The sequence below is a fragment of the Microtus ochrogaster genome, unplaced genomic scaffold (assembly GCF_000317375.1).
Source record: "Microtus ochrogaster isolate Prairie Vole_2 unplaced genomic scaffold, MicOch1.0 UNK24, whole genome shotgun sequence".
Taxonomy (NCBI): Eukaryota; Metazoa; Chordata; class Mammalia; order Rodentia; family Cricetidae; genus Microtus; species Microtus ochrogaster.
The window spans coordinates 5110390-5120734 of NW_004949122.1; positions in this window are offsets into that span (position 1 = coordinate 5110390).

The window sequence follows — 10345 nt, forward strand, 5'->3', positions numbered from 1 at the left end:
GAGGGAGGGAGGGAGAGAGAATACACACACACACAAAGGCATCATCATAAAACTTATTTTTATATATTCATTAAAAACAGACTGAGAGAGAGGGAAAGCCTTTCCTCAGAACAAACGTTAGAACCACCAAAGTGACAGGTAACCCAATAAATAAATGGACAAAATAGAGACATTTCAGAAAAGAGAAAATCCAAGTTGATAAAGACAAATGAAAAAGCTACTTCCTACTAATTAGGTGCAATAACGGAAATGAAAACTGTCCCCGGTGGACCTGTGGCATCTGAGTGGTTGGTGCTGTCTGGGAAGGTGCAGGAGCTCCAGCCTTGCTGGAGGAAGTTACTGCTGGGGGCGGGCTTTGAGAGTTTGCTTCCTCACTTCCAGTTTGCTCTCTCTGCTCTGTGCTTGGGGTTGACATGTGGCCCCTCAGCTTCCTGTTCCAAACACTATGCTTCCCTACCTGACAAACCCTTACCTCGCTGGAGCCCTAAATCCAAACAAACTCTTCCTTCTAGATGCCACTGTGGTAATGCTGTTTATTCCAGTGTCAGGAAGGGAAATACAAATTCATTCACTACACACCCTAAAATAACTAAAATGGTTTAGGTTTTAGGGTTTTTTTTGTTTTTTGTGTTTTTTCCACTTTATTTTTCCAGACAGGGTTTTTCTGGGTACACCTATCTGTCCCTGAACTTACTCTGTGGACCAGGCTGACCTCAAACTCAGAGATTCTCCTGCCTCTGCCTCCCCAGTGCTGGGATTACAGGCATGCACCACCACTACTGGTTTGTGTTGTTTTTAGGACAGACTCTCACAGTGTACCTCTAGCTGGCCTTTTCTGTTGTGAGAAATAGCAGACTGCACAAAAGGAACAAACTTCTAACAACACACAAATAACAATGCATTATAGTGGAACCCCCCGTGGGACCCAGCACATATCCAAAACGCTGCCCATGCTTCAGTAGCCCCACAAGGCCCCTGCTGGTCAGGCCCTCCTCCCTGCCCTTCCCTGGTTAGTCACCTGGTTCCTTATGTTAGAAAGATGTTCCTGCTTTGGGGGTCAGTCTTCCTTCACTCAATACAAAACATTCAAGGTTCAGCCACGGGGGTGTAGTTACTTTTGTCCTTCGTTGTTACCATTGCACAATACACTGTTTTATGGGCATCCTGTCATTTATATGTCCTTTCTCCCACGGAACACACAAGGGAAGCTGCTGTAGTTGACACCTACTTCCAGGTTCACACAGATGCCTTCTTCTGTGGATGGATCTGCTTTCAGAACTGACAGGGTTGTGCATGCCTTATCTAGACAGTGGTAAAACAAGCCAGAATTCTGTCACGCTCTCAGCAGTATTGAATCAACCAACAGATAGCAGGTTTTACCTAGAATAGCCAAGGGTTTTAAATGGAGAGGATTTGGAATTTTCCAGCAAACAACTGTGGCATCTGAGGTGATGGAAATGTTAGTTATTCTGACCGGATTGTTACTCACCAGGCTGTGCTACCACGCCTCTCCACAAGCATGTCCAGTTACTATGTGAAAATTAAAGTTAAAAGACACTCAAATCTTTGTGGTACTGGTGTTTGCTTTTAACTCCATCATGTGGGGGGCAGCAGAAAGAGGTTCAGCCTGGGCTATGTAGTAAGACAGTCTCAACTAGGAGGAGGAGGAGAACTCATTGATGAATGGAAAGGAAAAGACAGAAGGTTGTGAAAGGCTAACTTTCTGAATTATTGAAGCCAGGCCTATAGAGGGAGACTACTCAAGTAGGGCTTGCCATGGCAGAAGAAGCCCCCTGATCATTTCCACACACAGATAAGAGGGGGAGAAGATAGAGAGTTTAGGGGTCAAACTAGAAGAGAAAAAAGCTGAAATAATTAAGCTCAGTAATAACCCACAGCCCAAAATTCAAAGAATTTTTATCTCCCCCTAGTCTAGGCAAACTCCTTACCCCTACATTTAATTCCTAGTTCTGTACCCAATTCCTAGCTTTGCAGAGCAGGCTGACCTTGAACTTGTGATCTCCCGCTTTCCAAAAGCGAAAACTACAGCACATACCACACCTAGCATCTCCAGTTCTGCTTTGGCCTGCATTTTCTTCCTGTGTGTGGTTGTTGGAATGTAATTGGCTCCCAGAATCTCACAGGGAAGAGCACTATTAGGAAGTGTGGCTTTGTTGAAGTGAGTATGGTCTTGTTGCAGGAAGTGTGTCGCTGTGGGGGCAGGCTTTGGGGTTTCCCATGCTCAGGACACCACCCTGTATGACAACTCCCTATTGCCTGCAAGATGTAGGACTCCCAGTGCCCCTGCAGTACCACATCTGCCTGCATGCCACCTCACTCCCTGCCATGATGACGATAGTCTACTGGAAGTCTGAAACTGTAAGGGAGCCCCTTTAGTTAAATATTTTCCTTCATAAGCGCTGCCGTGGTCAGTGTCTCTCACAGCAATAGAAATCCTAACTTGTACAGTGAGGATGCTTACTAACTGCCATTTTGACAGCACCTAAAATCACCCAGGAAGATAATAAAAAGCACATCTAAGACCAACCTCTGGGCACATCTGTGAACTTTGCAGGCTGGATTGATTGAGGTGGGAAGACTTGTCTTAACTGTGGCTTGGGTCCTAGACTGAATGAAGTGGAGAAAGCAAAATTAGCACCAGCGCTCATCTCTCACCCCTTCCTGAGTGTGGACGCAATGTGACCAAACACCTCACGCCTTCCACACTTTTAGCTAAGGCTTCTATTGCTGTGAAGAGACACCAGAGCCACTGCAACTCTTTTTTTCTTCCTCGATAGGGTTTCTCTGTGTAACAGCCTTGACTATCCTGGAACCCACTCTGTGGACTGGATTGGCCTTGAACTCACAGAGATCTGCTTTTCTCTGCCTTCTGAGTGCTGGGATTAAAGGTATGAGTGGGCACCACCACCTGGTGACAGCAACTCTTACAAAGGAAAATATTTCACTAGGACTGGCTTACAATCCAGATGTAGAACATCTGTTATTGGTATGGTGGGAAGCACGGTGGCAGGCAGGCAGGCGTGGTACTTGAAGGGCAGTGGAGAGTGCCACATCTGGATCTACAGGTCACATCTGGATCGACAGGCCACATCTGGATCGACAGGCCACATCTGGATGGACAGGCGACAGGAAGAGAAGGCGGCACTGGAGTGGAAGAAAAATGAGGAGAAGGAAACAGCGAAGGTGAGGGGGATGGGTCTTCCGCTTCCAAACCGAACTTTAAAAACTATGTTGGGGGCTGGAGGAATGGTTCAGGGGTTAAGCATCTGTTGTTCTTCCTGAGAACCCTGGTTCAGTTCTCAGCACCCACATCAGTGGCTCATGCTTGCCTGCAACAAGACCTTGCTCCAGGAGGTCTTGTGCCCTTCTCTGGCCTCTGAAGGCCATGTGCAAATGTATGTGCACAATCGCGCCCTCAGATACATATGCACACACACGATTAAAAATATAGGGGCGAGGGTGATAGCTCTTCTGTTAAGAGTACTGGCTGATCTTCCAGAAGAACTGGGTTTAAATCTCAGCACCGATGTGGCTTTTGATTGTATCACCAGTTCTGGGATCTTTCAGCCTCCGGGGCACTAGGCATAGACATGGTGCACAGGCATAAATAAAGGAAAAACACCGATACATATCATCATGGTCATATAAATAAATATAATTTTAAAACTTTTCCTCTCAAGCTGGGCAGTGGTGGCACACCCCTTTATCCCAGCACTCGAGAGGCAGAGGCAGGTGAATCTCTGTGAGTTCGAGGCCAGCCTGGTCTACAGAGAGAGTGCCAGGGCAGGCTCCAAAGCTACACAAAGAAACCCTGTCTCGAAAAACCAAAAACAAACAAACAAACAAACAAACAAAAAAACCCTTTTCCTCTCCCACCTTTCCCAGTCCAGCTGGACAGAGCACATTTAACTTCTGTCCTTGCCTATTCCACAAAGCCAACATGGCTCCAGGACCCCAGAGAGAACTGAAATAAGCGGTAAGCTTCTTGATGGCCCTACATTCCTACTTAGCTGGATCCTAGAACCTGATCAGGAAGAATTGTCCTCAGCAGACCATGACAGTCTCAGGGAGTGGAGAAGAAAGAAACCAGAATTCAGGAAGTCTGAGAAGGTAGAGTCAGAATACCAAAGAGGAAGAAGCTACACAAAAAGGGAACTTCGGGCACCAGAGAGATGGCCCAGTGGTTAAGGACACTTGTTCTTTTTTTTTTTTTTTTTGAGACAAGGTTTCTCTGTGTAACAGTCCTAGCTGTCCTGGAACTTGCTCTTGTAGACCAGGCTGGCCTCGAAGTCACAGAGATCCACTTGTCTCTACCTCTCTTTAATCCTGAGAGCTGGGATTAAAGGCATGTGCCATCACTGCCTGACCACTTGTTCTTGCAAAAAAAAAAAAAAAAAGGATTTAGGACCTAGAACCCACATGGTGAGTCACAAACATCTGTAACTCCAACTGCAGAGAACCTGTAGCCCCCTTCTTACCTCCTCAGACAATAGAAACACAAATAGTGCACATTCAAGCAAAACTCTCACACAGAAGATTAAAAAAAACCCTATCTTTAATCCTTTTTTTTTTGATTGTTTGTTTTTTTGAGACATGCACCACCATTCCTAGCACCCACAGCTCTATTGCGCCCTGCATTTTTCCCCCTGAAGGTGGTTAATAATTGCCAACTTGACAGCACCTAAAACCACCCAGGAAATAATAAAACCAGCTAAGAGACTACTGTAGCCTGAGAGGCCCGCTCCCAGGGCTGATCCTTATGGCTCCCAGCAGGAGAGTGACCTCTGGTGAAGTTCCCAGACAGAGCTGAGGTCTGACCTGTGGGCACGTCCTTGAAGTCTGCACACTGGACTGAGAAGGGAAGACTCATCCTAACTAGACTGAATGAAATGGAGAAAACAAAATTAGCACCAGCGTTCATCTCTCACCCCTTCCTGAGTGTGGATGCAATGTGACCAGACACCTCACGCCTTCCCCGACATGATGGATTCAGCCGCAAACTATGAGACAAGATGAACCCTTCCTTCCTTGAGTTGCTTTGTGAGGAATGTTGTCACAGCAACCAGAAAAGTAGCACTCTCTGCTGCAGTTACCTTGGATTCCGTGAGCAACAAGGACTCATGGATAAAAGTGTTTATGACAAGGGACCAAAACCCCCAAACATCAGTGAGCGCTGCAGGACAGATCCCCACCCACTCCACCAGTACAGTAGCCTTGACAGCCAGATTGCAGCTTCTCCGGAGTTTATCACTCCACCTCCCCCCACCCCTGGCTGCCCCGCCGGGTACCTACAGCATTAATTTCAACATTCCTTCCAGAACCAGAAAGGAAGTGACCCCAGAGAGTCTCGGCAATCTCGGGGTCTATTGTCTGTGCATATCCCACCCACCTCAGTTTGCCTTACCTTAAAGCTCCCAAAGTTCCTGAGAGCCCCTCGAGGACAGACGTGAGGTCACTGAGTCCCTTTATCTGTTCTTCCCTGTGTGGACATGCTACCTCCTTTCTGTGTCCTTCACCACGACTTACTTCTTTAATTGTGTGTTAGGGTGGCTGGCTGTGCCTAGTCTGTGGAGACTAGCCGAGTCAGAGGGCTTCTACCCTAAAAGTCTGGTAAGAGAGCTAAATTATACCTTCAGTAAAGGTTGCTCCCTTCATAGCCAAAGAAAAACCAAAAGAGATGTCAAAACAGGCAAGCTGAACTGTATGTAAGTAGCTTAACTGACAGCCAAGAAAGGGAAAGATTCTGGTCGCTGTCATTTACACTAGCAGCATCAGAGAAAAGCTTCCAGTGAAGCTAGGAAACAGAAGACTAAAATGTTTAAATGGGGGGGGGAGTAGCTAATAAAAAAAGAATGAGAGCTGGGCGGTGGTGGCACACGCCTTTAATCCCAGCACTCGGGAGGCAGAGGCAGGCGGATCTCTGTGAGTTCGAGGCCAGCCTGGTCTACAGAGCTAGTTCCAGGACAGGCTCCAAAGCTACAGAGAAACCCTGTCTGGAAAATGAGAGCCAGGTGGTGGCGCATGCCTTAATTCCAGTCCTCACAGTGTAGCCAGAGCCACAGTGGGAATAGAGAACACTGCCTCAAAAGAAGATAAGATAGTTCAATAGTGAAAGAAACGGCTGAAAATGGAAAATATTAATAAGTAAATATACAAACGTTTCAAACTTCAGGAAAAACAAATTTTTTTGGTAGGGGTATTTTTGAAAGGGTTTCATCTTTGTCTAGAACCACGAGAACAAATTTTTCCACCAGTGTGGTATCTTGTTCCCACAGTCCTGAGGAACAGGCATATCCCTCAAGGTGGTAGATCGGGTGGGCTGGACCAGTGGGTCTTTCCAGTGTGGAAGCCGGGAAAGCACCTTTTTATTCGCTTGGAGGTTTATTTATTTTTAAAACAGAGTATACTATAGCTTAGGTTGGTCTCAGATCTGTTACACTGCCAAGGGTAACCTTGAACTTCTGGTCTCCCTGTCCACACCTTGAAATGTTGTGAGGTATTTGCCAGAGAAGACCACTCAGACAGACAATAGGAAGTCTTTATTAACTGGCCAGCAAACTACACTGGGTGTTTGGGACCCAAGTGCAGCTCCTGGGCCTTTCTCAGGGTGAGAATTTTAAACACAAACCCCACCTCTAGGTGGACACACCTCAGTTAGCAAGAACTTAGCCAGAGGCAGAACTACAGAAGCCAAAAAGCAAGGCTAGTGCATCTAGGGACTTTCCCAGAACTGTGCACTTTGATGGATTAAGTCTTTGTTCTAGTTTTAGCGGCTAGCTGCTGTCAATGTGCTGGATTCCAAGGCCTGACTGATGCTTTCATCATTGTGTCAGTTTTGCTAAGGTCTGGGGGCCTACTAGTTACAAGTGCTGGGATTACAGGCATATACCACCACAGGCAATCAAAACCAGGACCTTAGACCAGCTAGATGACACTCCATCAACTGAGCCTCATACCAGCCCTTTTTGTTTGTCTCACCTTGCAGCCCAGGTTGGCCTGGAACTCACCATTCAGACCAGGCTTGTTTCCAATTTCCCACAATCCTCCGGTATTAGCCTCTCTAGGGCTAGGGTTACAGGCATACACTACCATGTCAAGAACGAAAGTTACTTTACTGTGAAAACCTTGTAAAAGCCTAGCAGGGGGACAGGTAACCAAGTCCAGCATCAGGATCACCGTGCTGGCTGATCTTGAGTGTCAACGTGTCTATATTTGGAGTCAACTGAAACCCAAACTGATGGTATACCTGTCGGATATTTTCTTGATCAGATCATTTGAAGTGAAAAGACCTACCTTAAATATGGGCCACACTTTTTCTGTTGGGTAGCCCACATAAAAGGACATGGAAGAAGGAAGCCTTTGCTTTTTGCCTGCTTGATCTCACTCTTGGTGGCAAGCTCATCTATCCTGTAGCTGAGGCATTCCTGTGCTAGTGTTAGAACCCATTTCTTCAGGATTCCAATGTAGATTAAAGACGAAGACCAGCAGCTTTATAGGAATCCTCCAGGGCTCTAACACTACATTGGGACTTCAGTCTCGTGGACTAAACAGCTAGGGGATTCATGAAAGCTTAAAGGAAATTCGGTATTCTGAATGGGACCCCAGATCAGAAAGAAGACTTGAGGAAAATCAGAATAACTTAGATTAATTGAAGTACACCAATATCAGTTTATTGCTATTTAGAAAAATGTGACATACTAGCATAAGGTTAGTTTCTGTTTGTTGGTTTTGGAGAGGATTATTTATGGTTTTTCAACAGGGTTTTGTATACCCTAAGCTGGCCTCAAACACTGTGTAGCTGAAAATGACCTTGAACTTCTGACCTTCTTGCCTTAGCCTCCCTCCAAGCTGAGATTTTAGATTAAAAACCTGAGCCACCAGGCCTGAATAGCCTAAGGTTAATATCCAGGCAGAGTAGCACATACCCATAATTCCAGCATTTGGGAAGTTAAGGCAGGAGGTCACAAGTTCAAGACTGGCCTTGACAGCAGATAGAGTTCTAGGCCAGCAGGAGATACATAGTTAAACCCCATCTCAAAACACAATAATTAGTAGGATTTTGAATGGTGTTTGGCACCTCTCTGAACAGTCTCCAGTCTTTACACAAATCTATACCTGACCCAAGAAAGTAAATGTTTTCATAGTTTGGGTGGTCGTGCTAGGGACATGTGTGACAGAAAGTATTCTGCCCTAGCCGGGTGGTAGTGGCACACACCTTTAATCCGAGCACTCAGAGGCAGTGGCACACGTGGATCTCTGTGTTCAAGGCCAGTCTGGTCTACGGAGTGAGTTCCAGGACAGCCAGGGCTACACAGAGAAACCCTGTCTGGAAAAAACAAAAAGAGGAAAGGAAACACTCTGCCTCTGGGTTACACTCTCTAGCCCCAAGCTCTTCTTATCTATTCTTCTCTTTATTTTTCTTGAGACAGTCTCACTAGGTAGCTCCAACTGTCCTAAAACTCATGGCTGGCCTGGAACTCACAGAGATCTACCTTTCTGAATGTTGGGATTGAAGGTCCTGCCCCCTGCCCATCCTGCCCAAAGGTCTTTTTTAAAAAGAGATATACCCTGATGCTACAGAGACGGCATAGTCTCCAAAAATTGTTATAAAATGAACACAGCTTTTTAAAGGATCAAGTTGGTTGTGAAGCTTACCCTGAGAAAATGGGCCACTACACCTCCCTGTCAATGCTGTGGCCATTGGGGATGGCACACTTCTCATCTGCTGAACCTTCCTTTCCTTGTGACAGGAATGTTTCCTATGTGACAGCCTCACTAGGTGACCACGGAGGAAGAGGTTAAAAGTCCCTGTCCCTGGAGGCAGTCTGCAGTGGCATCAGTTAGGTACAATGTGAGACCTTAAAGGCAGACACCAAAGTGACGATGCTGGTGACGACGTCCTCAACAGAAGAACTCTGACTGGACAAACAGAAGCTTGTTATTGTATAAACAGAAACCTGAACTCAGCGAGCCTCTCCTAAGGCAGGTTTCTGTTTAAGAGGAAGCCACTACTTCCCTTATCTGCCCCAATTGTCAACCACCTCTGACAACAGCCTCTAGTTCCCTATTAACTCAGACAGCCTGCGCTAACTCCCAGACTGTCCTAGCTGCTCCTCTCCTGCTGCTGCTCTCTGTCCCCTTAAAACTGACAAGGTGACAAGACTCTTCAGCCACCCACTGTCCTCTCAGCCAACAAGTTTGATTCCCCAAATCAACTTTCCTTCCTACACATGGAGAGGTCTAGTTTGGTGGTTTCACTGAAGCCTAGATCACAGTGTGGAACCGAGGACTTGACCTTCAGAGTGGTCTACAGGGACGTGACTGGGGCCTCGTTGAGCAGCTGCCCCTTTGCACACCACAGCCTAAGCTCTAAAGATCACTTTTGCAAATTCTGTTCCCTTTGCCTGCACCTGGCCACCTCTGGCCCCAGGCTGAGTATATGGGCATATCGGGAAACCAGAATTTGGGGGGATTTTTCTTAATACTGAGAACCAAACCCAAAAGAGGAAAAAGGCAGTTTGGGCTGGGCACGTCGGTGGCTCATGCTTGTAATCCAGACACATGAGAAACAGAGGTGAGGGAATCACCCCAAGTTTTAGCCCAGCATGGGCTCAGCAAGGTCCAGGACAAGTAGGGCGACATAATGAGATCACGGCTCTAAAAACAAGAAAGAAATGGGGATGGGGCAGGAAGATTGGGAGAGGGAAGGGAAGGAGAGACAGAGAGAGAGAGAGAGAGAGAGAGAGAGAGAGAGAGAGAGAGAGAGAGCGCAACAATCTGGAAAGGCAGTGCAAACAGCCCTCAGGAAAATGCAAAAATGGTTGTGGTTATGCATTGCAATTATAATGACTTTTTATCCTTGTACTGTTATTTCCCTCACATTATAGCTATGGAAACAGAGGCACAGAGAGCTTTAATAACCTACCCAAGCCAAGGGTGGCGACATACACCTTTAGTTTCATCTCTCAGGGGACAATCAGGAGGATCTTGTGGGTCAACCTGGTCTACATTGAGAGTTCCAGGCCAGCCAGAGCTACATAGGAGATTCTGTCCTTTAAAAAAAACATTCCAAAACCGAACTGCAAATTAATAGCTTTTCTTGGGGTCTGAACCCGAGCCAGCTGGCCTCAGACTCTAGCATCAGCAGCATACTGAAGGAAGCCAAATTGTAATGGAAGATTTCACGACAGCTTGTGAAATAAAGGGTAGAGGGAAGCTAGGGGCGTTCTTGTGTAAGCCATAATAAATTATCCCAACACCATTTCATGCTCATGTACAGGAAACACAGAATACGGGATGAAAATGATGGGCTGTATCCGGGCTT